Raw genomic sequence first — 13,967 nt, forward strand, 5'->3', positions numbered from 1 at the left:
AGAGCCGAGGGGACCAATGGGAAACCGAGACGACATGCCCCGCCCTCTGGTGGAGTTTTGGTTCCCTGGGCTGAAGTCCCCCGCACCACGCAGAGTTCTACAGATACTTACAGGTGTCTGGGGCGCAGCGTAAGCTAATTTTACGAGTGCATTAAATATGTGCCTTTGGTGGTCACACATACGAAGAGAGTACTGCCACTGCATACTCTTCCCAGCCGCATTTTTAGTGTTAAGATCGTAGGTGACTTGGAACAGTTGTGATCTCTTGGTGTCCGACCTGTTGGGGGAGGGGGTGCGGTTTTAGACAGGACTTTCTATCGGACAGCACCGGCATAGCAGAGGAGGAGCTCAATGGCCTTTAAAATCCTTTGCAAACTGTTTTGTATTATAAAAATATTTAAAAAAATTAAAAATCTCTACGGGGGGAGAAGGAAAACTTGGCTATCTGATATAATGGTAGCACACCAATAATTTGTTCTGATTCCACATTTACTCCTTTGATTTTATTTGGCTGTAACTTATCACTGACCTCTTTTGTTCTTGCAATAAATGCCTACTAGTTATTTGGGGAACAACAGCGTTAAGTACCAAACTGTATTTGGGCTGATAACTACCTGTTATTACTTGTCCACCTGCTTTCTATCCTCTTCCTCCCCTTCCACAAGTAACTCCTCTTTCCTCTTTGTAAGAAAATTAATTTCCTATTTCCTTTAATTTTCGTTAAAAAAAAACTACAGATATTCAAAGGCAAGAAAATATGCCTTGTTGGGTTAAAACAACAACAACCATAACAACAACAACAACAACAACAAAAACCCTCTGGAATCTGGCCTAGTGGTAGAGTGCTTGCCTAGAATGCACAAAGACGGGGGTGGGGCGATGGGAGGGGTTGATTCCTTGGTACCACATACATAGAAAAAGCCAGAAGTAGTGCTATGGCTCAAGTGGTTGAGCTCTATCCTTGAGAAAACCGAAGGACAGTGCTTGGGCCCTGAGTTCAAGCCCTAGGACTGGCACACACAAAAAATAAATAAATAAAAATAAATAAAATATTATTTGAAATAGAAGGGGAAAAAGATTAGGGAAGGGGGTGAGGGAGGGAAATGGGGACAAAAACATAAGAGGGGATATCAATGTATGAGAAATAATGCACCGTCTATCTGGCAAATATAACTGTAACCCCTGTATACATTATAATGAAATTTTTAAAAAATAAAAATAAAAAATAAAAAAACTATTCACATCTTCCAGTCTTTATTTGTCCAGCCTTCACTGTAATCTAAATTTGTGAGATAACAAAATAGATATTCTGGATTGTGCCCAAGTTACTGGGAGGCTGTTGCTATGAAAATGATCCCAGATTGTAACTATATCTTGTGACGAGAAAGTGCTGTGTGATTCCAAACCATAAGCCCAATGCCAATTTCTGGCCTCATTCTATCTAATTTTAATGGCAGACAGTATGACAGGTGTTTAGACTCCATATTGACTTATCTGAGCTCTGCTGTACTTTCTCATCCCTGAAAAAATATATATATTTAATATACATATAGCAAGAAGTCCTAAAATAGGTAAATAATAGGTAAATCACACATTCTTAGTTTCTTCTTTCTCTTACTTCTTTTATCTTCTTTCTTTCTCATCTTCAGACTTGTTCAGTATAAGCCCCCCCCCACCCCCCGTTGTGCCAAGATTGTTCCATGATCTGGGAATGACCCCCTCCCCCCTTGTTTAGGGCCCATGTACTTGAACCCCAGGTGGTAAAAGCCAATCAGGTAATTGTAATTCCCATATAAAAGCTGTGTAAAGGGCTGGGAGTTTGGCCTAGTGGTTAAAGTGCTTGCCTAACATGCATGAAGACCCGGGTTCGATTCCTCGGCACCACATACATAGAAAAAAGCCGGAAGTGGTGCTGAAGCTCAAGTGGTAGAGCTCTAGCCTTGAGAAAGTCCAAGGACAGTGCTCAGGCCCTGAGCTCAAGCCCAGGACTGGCAAAAAAAAAAAAAAAAAAAGCTGTGTAAAGTTCTTGCTCAAGGCCTTTCAGCATTGCGGGCTACGGGTATGCCCGAGTCTAGACTCGTAAATAAACGACCCTTGCTTTTTAACTTTGACTGTGGCCTCTGGTGGTCTTTTTGGGGCTCTGGGAATTCGGGTACAACACCCCCCTTTATTTTGCCAGTCCTGGGCTTCAACTGAGGGCCTGGGCACTGTCCTTGGACACATTTTTGCTCAAGGATAGTGCTCTGCCACTTGAGCCACAGCACCATTTCTCGATTTTTCTGTGTATGTGATACTGAGGAATGCTAAGGAGTGCTAAGTGAGCACTCTACCACTATGCTATGATCCTGGCCCTAAAAAGCCTATTAAAATGATCCCTGGCCAGGCCCTGGTGGCTCACACCTGTAATCCTAGCTACTCAGGAGACTGAGATCTGAGAAGCATTGTTCAAACCCAGCCTCGGCAGGAAACGCCAGGAAACTCTTATCTCTAACAAAACCACCAGAAAGCAGGAGGTGGGGCAGTAACTCAAAATGGTAAAACACTAGACTTGAACAAAAAAGCTCAGTGACAGAGCCCAGGCCCAGAGTTCAATGTCGGGAACATTCTCCCCCTCCCTGAATTCTTAGCATAAGAATGAGCCTGCATAGTTCCTTGCCCTAAGGGCAACATTTTGTAATCAGGTCACTAAGCAACACATCCCTGCTTATGTTGATATGCAAACATCCTACCACCTCACCTCCTACCCCAGCAGTACCCCAACCCCCTCTTGCCTCTCCTGAAGAGGCATATAAACCCCTGTGTGAAAAATAAAATTCGCAGCTTGATCAGGACGCTTGTCTTGCTGCCTTCTTCGTGTCTCCTGTCCCTTTCATTCCTCCTTCTAGGTTCTTGGCCCTAGTTGATGTCCCGCTGGACACGACAGTTCAAACCACATGATCAACAAAACAAACAAATAACTGATCCCTGAAGTGTATAAATAAGATACCTTTGAAGTTATTATATCATAATGCCTGTAGCTCATGAAGTTTCTTTTATTCCAGCTTCAAGAGGCTTTTGAGGATCTAGAAAAGGGAAAGACAGTAACTTGTATTAAATATACAAATGGGTATATAAAGGAATTAATATATATTTTTTTGCCTGTCCTGGGCTTGAGCTCAGGGCCTGAGCCCTGTCCTTGGACTTTCTCAAGGCTAGAGCTCTACCACTTGAGCCTCAGCACCACTTCCAGCTTTTTTTTCTATGTATGTGGTACCGAGGAATCGAACCTGGGTCTTTGTGCATGCTAGGCAAGCACTCTACCACTAGGCCAAACTCCTGGCCCCAGGAATTAATATATTTCTGGACATGGATAGTACTGAACTGGCTAATGAATGGAATTTTAGTGGTGAACTGAAGATTCTTCTTCTTCATGTTTTGAACATATTCATGAGGAAGGTACAACCACTGGACATAACCAGTGTCAAAATAGGGAGGCAAACACAAAGTAATCAATAATACAAACAACCAACAATCTTGTAGTTTTCTGCATTACTATGAGGTACAGGCTATAATGTTGAGAATATAATGTGAAGAATACAATATGAAGGAAAATATGTGTTGTTTTGGGCTGATCTGAGGTTGGTTTTATAGTCAAAATAGAGTAGCACCCATAGCCAGGAAATAGTCACTATATTCTCTCCTTAAAATGCCCAATCCTCACTTTAGGTTGCAAACAGAATCAACAAGGGATCCTGATTCTGAGACTTCCATTCTTTTCTTTTCTTTATTTTTTTTTATTTTTGACAGTCCTGCGACTTGAATTCAGGGCCTGAGCACTGTCCTTGAGCATTCTCAAATCTAGAGTTCTACCACTTCAGCCATAGCACTACTTCTGGCTTTGTTTTCTATGTATGCGATACCGAGGAATCGAACCCACGCCTTTGTGTAAGCTAGGCAAGCACTCTACCACTAGCCAAACTCCCAGCCCCCTTAGACTTCCATTCTTATCCATTCATTCTCAACATAACTTTATGTTCCTGGCAGCCAGTAAAAGGATACTGTTCTTTTGAATCAGACCATTACCAGCACTATTTCAATTATGTGTAAATCTACATTTATCTACCACTCAATGACATAATTTTCTTGAAGAAAACCATTCTAATAGAAGTTGTGTGGTTCTTTTACTGACTTGCTGCTAATATGGCCACATATTAATGCTGTGACTTGAAGAACATCAAAAGCTTGAGCCACTAGAGGGAGTCTGGGACCAGTAGGTCTATAGGCTGCAGGATTGTTAAGAGATAGGGTGTTCCTAACTGTGGTTGCCATAGAGTTCACCCCAAAAATGAATCTAAGCATTGCCTGCATATCATATATGATATGATCTTGGGAACTAATAAGAGTAGCCTACAAGAATAAAGAAAACGGTAGCTGAGTTCTGGTGGCTCATGCCTATAATCCTAGTTACTCAGAAGGCTGAGATCTTAGGATCAGGTTCAAGCCAGCTATGAGTAATTTTCATATTATAATGTAGTTTTAGCATTCTTAAGCTTTCTAAGGACAAAAAAACTGGGTCTTTCCTGGATGCTCTTTATCTAAAACATCTAAATATAAAATTAAAAATCTGTGGAATGAATGAATAAATGAATAGCAGCACGGCTAGGTTGATAAAATCGGACTTGTGGAAAGCCTTCAACGTCATTCCATTTTTTCATTCTGTGTGCCAGGAAATAGAAAGAAATGGCATTCAAAGAACACGTATAAGCTGAGAGGGAAAAGCTTGTAACATCCCCCTAATAAACCCTTTAATCCAGCCCACATGTTAATAAAGCTTCAATACAAGTTTAACTTCTTCTAGGAAGATTTCCTTCATGGCTTCTGTTCAAATTTCTCTTAACCTGAAGTCTTATATCACTTACAGGTTTATGCATATAGTTGCCTTGTCTTCTATTGTTAGGCAGTTATTTGAAATGACTGTTATCTCTCTAGTGAGATCTTTAAGTGATTTGGAAAGTTTTACCCCTACTTGTTAATAATTACAATTTTCCCCCCTTCCAACAGGAGGAAAAATGGTAGGTGTTAAAAACAACAACATCTGGCCAGGAATTTGGCCAAGTGGTAAGAGTGCTTGCTTGCCTAGCATGTATGAAGACCTGGGTTCAATTCCTCGGTACCACATACATAGAACAAAGCTGGAAGTGGTACTGTGGCTTGAGTGGTAGAGTTCTAGCCTTGCGAAAACCCAAGGACAGTGCTTAGACCCTGAGTTCGGTCCCCATGACTGGCAAACAAACAAACAAACAACAACAACAACAACAACAACAAACATTTCCATGCAACAGTGGCTCGCGCCTGTAATCCTAGCTACTCAGGAGTCTGAAATCTGGAGTTGAGGTTCAAAGCCAGAGTAGGCATGAAAGTCTATGCATGAGACTCTTATCTCCAATTAACCACTAGAAAACTGTTAGTGGCACTGTGATTCAAGTGATAGAGCGCTAACCTTGAGCTGAAGAGCTCAGGGTCAGCGCCCAAACCCAGAGTTCAAGCCCCACTGACCAAACAAAAAGAACATCAACAATAACAATGGAAATTTTCTACCTCCTCAAGTTCTAGAGATTCACTTAAGTTTTTTGTTATGTTCATTTAAGAGATTGAGCTTAGATAATCTCAGAAAATCTGATTTGGGTATTATACTAGATATATTAGAGCTGAGAGTTTTAGTCAATCATAATGACTTCTGTAGATTTTGAATACTCAAACTTGTCCAGTATTTGACCTAACAAAATTATGTAAGGTTTGGTCTTGTAGGCTAAGCTAGAAATAGCCAATGTAGAAATAAGATGAGATGGTTTATTTATAATGATGCATAGGTATACTTCATCAAAATTCCTATAGTGATTTGCTAGAACCAATCCAAAAGGGGAAATCTTGACTTTCTACAGCACCCATATATAGTGACTATTTCCTGGCTATGAGTGCTAAGGTCTCCCTAAAACTGAACAAAAGCCCTGGGCAGGAGAGTTCTTTTGACCTTTGGCCTTAAAATGGATCCACTGGGCTCCAGATCAGCAAAACTGAAGACAAAAGGAAGATGACACATGTTCTGAATCCTCTCAAATTGAGCAGATAAGGAATGTTCTTTCAAATAACCACATTGTTCATATTTCCCTTGGTAGTGAATGCTTCATTTGTCCATTGTAAAGTCACTGTTTCCTTCCCACACCCAAAAATGTGCAGGAGTGGCTACGAATGCTTAGGCATTTTTCAAAATGTTCTTTGGCCCACTTCTTTTTGTACTGCTACTTCAAGACCTTCAAGTTTTTTTTTCCTACTTAAAAACAAACAACAACAAAAAAACCTCAGTATTTTCAGTACCATGATATTGTCATCATGCACTGTTCAATGTAAGAACCAGATACAGAAAGTTCTTTCTTCCTCATTTCTGAAATTGCTCTCAAGCAGTTTTTCTTTTTTAATCTGATATCCTGTCCTAACTAGTTCCTCCTCTCCCCATTTCAGTTCCTAGTGAGAATAATGACTGCCATGCACCGCACAATTTTTCTTGTGTGATTTTTTTTTAATTGTCAGGGTACTGTATAAAGTAATAGGTACATTACATCTCACACATTGATACCCCTCCTCATACTTTTGTTCCCATTTCGCTTCCCCCACGCCCAAGCTGCACAATGTTTTAGTGCTTTCCATGTGTCAGTACCTTCACCATTACAACTCTATGAGTCACATACTATTATCTGCTCTATTGCACTTATGAAATTGAAATACCAAGGATCCAGGAACTCACATGACATACTGCCAGTAAACTGCAGGGGCAGGCATGAAATGTAGGGAATTCAGCCCCAGAGCCCACACTCTTTGCTCTATGTTGGACTATGTTACACTCTTCCAGAGTGCTTGCCACATTCTTAGATACACATTTGCCAAGCTAAAACATTTCTAGGAAACAGACAACAGTTTTCCTCTATACCCTTTATAATTCTGTCAATAAAGCTACTTTTTTTTTTGCCAGTCCTGGGCTTGAACTCAGGGCCTGAGCACTGTCCTTGAACTTTCTCAAGGCTAGAGCTCTACCACTTAAGCCACAGCACTACTTCCGGCTTTTTAGTATGTATGTGGTACGAAGGAATCGAACCTGGATTTTCATGCATGCTAGGCAAGCACTTTTCCACGTGGCCAAACTCCTAGCCTAGCTACTTTCTTTTTTACCTTATTTTTGCTGGTCCTAGGCCTTAAACTCAAGGCCTGAGCATTGTCCCTGATCTTCTTTTGCTCAAGGCTAGCACTCTACCACTTGAGTCACAGCACTACTTCTGCCTTTTTTCTGTTTATGTGGTACTGAGGAATTGAACCTAAGGTTTCATGAATGCTAGGCAAGCACTCTACCACTAAGCCACATTCCTAGCCTAGAGTTTTAAAAACAATAACAACAACTAAAACCAATTGTAATTTATTATTTGTTCTGAAAAATACTGATCGTAACCAACTGGAGTCATGCATGCTATAAACTTTGATATTTTAGTCATTATCCAAGGAAAATGAGAATTCAGCAACAACTCTGCACAATATTAACTAAGCTGCTAGCTAGCTTGCAACACAAGCAAATCTATCCAAGAAATGAGGTCAAAAATCTTGGCTGTTTTTCTTCTGTTACTCGGTCTGAGATAAACACTGAAGTTGCTACTTGCTGAACGGTTAGGTACAAAACAGTAGAATCAGCCTTTATTAATGTTTTTTTTTTTTTTTGGAAGGCTTGTTAGAAATGTACACAAAATGCCTTTCTAAGGTCTCAGAATGAAATGGTGAAAAATGAAAACTTGAAAGAAACCTTCAGGTTAAGCAGGCTAGGCCTGTGCAAGTGCTGGGGCTTGTCCCACATGATCTAAGTAGTGCATAGTGCAATGGGCTAGAATTCAGCTCTCCAGAATGGCATGTGGATGGCAGTTGTCTCCATGAGGTGTTTCCTACTAAAGCTATCTCAGACAAGCTAGTCTCATGCTACAGCAGGACACCTCTCATTAATCAGCTACCCTTATAAAGGCACTGCATTTCACTCAAGAAGCATATAGTTTATTATGCATTTAAATAAGATTCCATATGTCATATGTACTTACTTTGAAAGTAGCTAAGGTTTTGGCTGCTGTGACTTAATTGTTAAAGACAAAGAACAGAGATAGTAGCAGAGGCAATCTTACAAAATGTGCATCAGTGCTATCCTCACAAACAGTTTTAGGATAAGAAGCTTCAAGTTCTACAAATAGACATTCTCTCTACAAAACTGATGATTAAAATTCTACAGTCTTTGTTTTGTTTTGTTTTGTTTTTGCCAGTCCTGAGGCTTGAACTCATGGCTTGAGCATTGTCCTTGAGCTTTCTGAAGGCTAGTGCTCTATCATTTGGGCCACAGCACCACTTCCAGCTTTTTTCTGTGTATGTGGTACCAAGGAATCGAATCCAAGACTTCATGCATACTTGGCAAGCACTCCACTACTAGGCCACACTCGTAGCCTGGAAGTCTTTTTTTTTTTTTTTTTTTTAATGAATCTGCATATTCTTTTTTCCCCCTACACCATCAAAACAATAATGGGGGAAAATGCCTTTAAGGCAAAGAAACCAATCTGGCTTCTTCTGGAAAACCAAGATCCTTAATTTGGTCACCTAGCTCCTTTTTCCTAAACCTGGTTCTTTTTTTTTTTTTTTTTGCCAGTCCTGGGGACTGAACTCAGGGCCTGAGCACTGTCCTTGGGATTTCCTCAGGGCTAGTGCTCTACCAGTTGAGCACCAGTTCTGGCTTTTCTATATATGTGGTACCAAGGAATTGAACCCGGGTCTTTGTGCATGCTAGGCAAGCACTGTACCAGTAGGCCAAACTTCCAGCCCCCTAAGCCTGGTTCTTAAGAAATGTGTGTCTATTCAAAACACTCTGTAACCTGAGATAAAAAGCTATTCACTGCTCATGAACTCCCTGGCCTTTAGCAGTTGGATTCTACCACATTTGGTATGTGACTTCCCTAGATCCTTGCTACTTAGCAGTCTGGGCAACTCTTGGGAGATTAGAAGGCAAATCTGTTGGAGTGTCACAAGTCTTTTAGAATTTGTCTAGTAGATTTCCTGGCTCCCCTGCCCCCTAGAACACTTTCCCTCCTCAAAAAGGGAGCAAGAAAGAAACAAACTCAGACTTACAGGCCTGGATTGGAATCTACTTCCTAACAAGCTCCTCACTTATCCTGACATGATTTGTGTGTGCTACCCCGGAGACTTTGCTGGGAGCACCTATGCCTCCTCTGTGGTAGATGCTCTACTGCAAGTGGTAAGGGCAGAATTATTTCACCCTAACCTCCTCCTACTACTGGAGGGGGACCAACTCACTTTGTAGCAAAGAAACTCTGGTAAACATTATCATAACCAAATGATCAGTAACTGTACCATTGATGTAAAGTCATATGCCTTCTGATATGTGATAAAGCAGGACAATTTACCTCTGTAATATTCTTTCCAGAAGCCCATTCCACCAATCTATTTGTGTCAAAATAAACCCAACTTGAAGGACAAGCACAAAATACATGACTTGTAGTTCTTAAAACTGTTACTGTCCTGAAACATGCAAATTAAAGTCAACCTTCATGTTGGTTAAATTATACTTTTCCTATTAAGTTAACATGGTGTGCTATTCTCTTAGAACAGAGGGGCTCAGGGACAGGAGCATGGCATAGTGGAAGAGTGCTTGTCTAACATGCATGAAGTCCTGGGTTCGATTCCTTAGTACCACATACACAGAAAAAGCTGGAAGTGGTGCTGTGGCTCAAGTGATAGAATGCTAGCCTTGAGAAAGCCCAAAGATAGTGCCAAGGCCCTGAGTTAAAGTCCCACAACTGGAAAAAAAAAAAAAAAGAAGAAAAAAGGAAGGAAGGAAGGAGCTCAGAGCTCAGGTAAGACCTCACAACTAAATGTTATATGGTACCCTAGAACACATCCTGGAAGAGAGCAAAGGATATTTGTGGGAGAATTGGTGACAGCCAAACACAATAGTCTAGAGTTTTCTTAATAATAATTTTCAGTGTTGTTTCCTTAGTTTGGGAGAATGTTCCAATATCCTATAAGATAGTAACATTGAGGGAAACCGATATGGTTTGATGAGTACACAGAATTCTTTGTACTATCTTTGTATCTCTTCTATTGGTCCTCCTAATACTGTAATAGAAAATAAAATTTCCCATGAACTCATGAAAGTTTTGAAGTATGGATAGGCCTTTCACAAGTTTATTTTATTTTGGGATTCAATAAATTCAGAAGGAAGACCAGTGAGAAATGCCAACTTGTGATCCCCCCACTTCTTGGAGGGTCTATAGCACAATATGGCTAAGCTTGGCAATTAAAGGTTTACAGATTTGAATTCTAAGAATATAAGATCAAAGTCCATTTAACAATGTGTGTGTGTGTGTGTGTGTGTGTGTGTGTGTGTGTGTGTGTAGGTCCTGGACTTGAACTCAGAGCCTAGGCACTTACCCTTTAGCTTTTTTTGCTCAAAGCTAATGGTCTGCCTATTGAGGCATGCCTTCATTTGCAGTTTTTTGCTCATTAATGGAAGTAAGTATCTCATGGATTTTTCTGCAGAGGCTGTCTTTGAGTCACCATGCTTAGATCTCAGCCTCCTCAATAGCTAAGATTACAGGGTGAGCCACCAGTACCTGGCTTTCATTTAATTATTAAGATAATTAAACTAGGGATTGCTTGATAGATTAGGGTGATTAATTTAACCTTCCTAGTCCTTAATTATCCTGTCTACAAAAAGAAAACCCTTCTGGTGCTAAAATTCTGTAACAGATGTTTCCCAATGTTTTTTCTTTTTGGTTGTAGTCCTGGGGCTTGAACTCAGAGCCTGAGCACCATCCGAGTTTCTTTTTGCTCAAGGCTAGCATTCTACCATTTTAGCTACAGCTCTACTTCTGACTTTTTCTAAACAGAAAATGTGTGCTGAGGAATGGAACCCTGGCTTTGTGTATGCTAGGCAAGCACTCTACCACTATGCCACATTCCCAGCCCTCTCTCAAATATTTTAAGTATTTTTTTGCCAGACCTGGGGCTTGAACTCGGGGCCTGGGCACTGTCTTGGAGCTTTCTCAAGGTTAGCACTCTACCACTTGAGCCACAGCACCACTTCTGGCTTTTTCTGTATATGTGGTACCAAGGAATCAAAACCTAGACTTGTGCATGCTAGGTAAGCACACTACTTCTAGGCCACACTCCCAGCCCTAAATATTGTTTTAAGGTAATTTTTTTTTGTTCTAAGAAGTAAGCAAGTTTCCGATTAGGCAATTAAGTTCAAAAACATGTATGGAAAGGCAATCACTGTAATCAGTGTAGAAAGAAGATCTCTTTCACTTCAGAGAGCTCAGCTTCATGAAAGAGTAGACATATGTGTAAACAGACTGTTAGAGGCACGTGATAAGTGCTTTAAAGCTGGCATTAACGAAGTGCACTGATACATAGGGATTGCCTCAAACTAAAACTACCTGCAAATGTAATAAAAGCCTTAGACACGACACACTATTAAGAAGAACATCATTGTGGACCAAGTTTTGACATTTAAAACATCCTAGGTGGAGAGTAAGGGCTTTCTTTCTCTTAGGATGTTGCCCAAGATTAAGTAGAAATATTAGCAGGCTATACAACACAAGCCTATGCTGCTTCTCCATTTCCCCAGTTCAAACAAGAGATATGTCTTTCATTGGGAGTTCTCAATCTGGAAAAGCAACAAGTGAGATACACAAGAATGAAAAGGCAAGTAGAGAGCCAAGGGAGCTGGACAAAGTACACAACAGAGAGAGACAGGCAAAGAGCCTTCCCACGCTAATCTTCCCTCCTCCCCTGCCCATTGTGGACTTGAGGGGAACCAGGTGGCTGTGGGAGGTTTTCTCCCACAGAGTCTACAGTTTTCTTGGAGCAGAGCTGCAAGGAAAAATATTTTTTTACAAGGATTCTTTCTAAGCAGACACATGATCTATTGCTTCATAAGAAAAGAAAAAAATGATAGCATTTACTTTTTTTTATTCTTTATTATAAATGTAAGAATGTGTCCTACAGAAAAGTGCACATATTGCAGAAAACCAGAAAGAAAGTGAAAATTGCCTATTACATTTCTATCCAAAGAAAGACAGTATTATTAACCTTTCAGTGAATTTCTTTCTAGGTCTCTTTATATGCATACACATGCAACATGATTGAGAGACTACTGTATGTAATTTTATATCCTGTCCATCTTAATAGTGTAAGAATTGTTCTGGGTTGGCTGAGAATATGGCTCAGTGGTAGAGTACTTGCCTAGCATGAATGAAGCCCTGGATTTGATCCCTCAGTAAGTAGAAAAAAAAAAAAAGCAGAAGTGGTGCTGTGGCTCAGATGGTCGAGTACTAGCCTTGAGCAGAAGCTCCTCAAAGATAGTGCCCAAGCCCTGAGTTCAATCAGTCACCAAGACTGGCAAAAAAAATTACCCTGGGTTATTTTTAAATTTCTTATAAACATTATTTACTCCAGGTAGATGTCCCTGCCTATGATAGTTTATTTAGTCTAGATCTAAATCCATTCACTTAAGAAACATTCATTTAAAAAGATGTATTTATTCATGGGGCCGGGAGTTTGGCCTAGTGGTTAAAGTGCTTGCCTAGCATGCACAAAGACCCGGGTTCGATTCCTTGGTACCACATACATAGAAAAAGGCCGGAAGTGGTGCTGAGGCTCAAGTGGTAGAGCTCTAGCCTTGAGAAAGTCCAAGGACAGTGCTCAGGCCCTGAGCTCAAGCCCAGGACCGGCAAAAAAAAAAAAAAAAAAAAGATGTATTTATTCAATCAAAAGCTAAGAATTTCACACAATGCTGCAGGTATTTTAACTCCCTTAACCATTCTCTAATGGTCAGTTGTTCGACCTATTTATTCTATAACACTTAACAAAAATCTAGATAGGAAGCAAAAATAAGAGATCAGCTTGAAGACAACAATCAAAAAGATATTGGGAAGGGAGTTTGGGCTGTGAAAACTAAACGAGGGAGAAATTCTTGTCATCCTTGAGGTTGTAGATATTTCCCACAAAATCCATATGGTCAAGTTTATGGTCAAGGCATCTTTGTGGCACTGAAGCTATATAATGTAATGGTGGAGAGTCACTTACTTCCTTATCACTTCTGGAGCTGGACAAGGTACCTTCGTGATTTGGTGGTGCTGTCTAGATGTTGACCACCACCTGTAACTAGTTCCACCATTTCTATTGGCTGTTGGATTAAGAAAGGGAAGTGCCAGATTAAGAACATGAGACACAGGTTTTTGGGGTTTTTTTTGGCAGAGTGTGGAACTATGTTAGCTCTTACTAGAAGTCTTAATGTTGGGCACAAGTGGAGTGAATATGTGGTTTACTTTTAGAGCCCATGGATTGAAGCCTTTTGCAGTATCCTTCTTCCTGATGCCCTCCTTTCTTTCACACTGCGGAGCAAACAGCTACACCTATGGTAACATAACTTCTCTTATTTCTGCAGTTTCAGCAGCGTCTAAGCCATTCCTCAGGCTTCATACAATGTTTTGTTCTTTATCTTCTCAGCATTCAGCTGCAGTTGACCTACTTAAATTCAGTTCATCAAAGACTCATTGTTGTGCAATCTTTATGGGTACAGGGTTACCCTAAAAAGGACATTTTGCTCCTGGAAGAAATATTTAGTAATATATTTTTGTTTGTTTGTTTCTTGTTTGATTTTAATCTCAGAATATATTTCAAAAAAAACCATTAGTTGGAAAAAAAAATTAGTTGGAACCAGATAGAATTGGGCATATACCCAAAGTAACTGTGATTATGGGTAAATTAAAAGGCAAAATCTTCTGTATTCCTTGCTTATCCTCCCTTATATTAACCACATGACCTTAATTATGCCTTTAAATTAATCTATAAGGGTATATTACTGTTAGATTTGAACATGCATAATCATTAAG

At 40.2% G+C, this 13,967-nt stretch overlaps 1 long non-coding RNA gene across 1 annotated transcript in view; it reads right to left on the minus strand.

Moving 5' to 3' along the window:
* Positions 1–13,967, minus strand: part of LOC150046536 (uncharacterized) — a 22,730-nt gene continuing 8,763 nt past the window's right edge. Inside the window, exons 2-3 of the long non-coding RNA XR_016532603.1 lie at positions 2,987–3,062; positions 1–277 (exon numbers count right to left, since the gene is read on the minus strand). This is a non-coding gene — a long non-coding RNA (uncharacterized LOC150046536). The remainder of the gene's footprint in view (positions 278–2,986; positions 3,063–13,967) is intronic.

Source organism: Megascapheus bottae, chromosome 25 (assembly GCF_031878675.1).
Source record: "Megascapheus bottae isolate mThoBot1 chromosome 25, mThoBot2.hap1, whole genome shotgun sequence".
Taxonomy (NCBI): domain Eukaryota; kingdom Metazoa; phylum Chordata; class Mammalia; order Rodentia; family Geomyidae; genus Megascapheus; species Megascapheus bottae.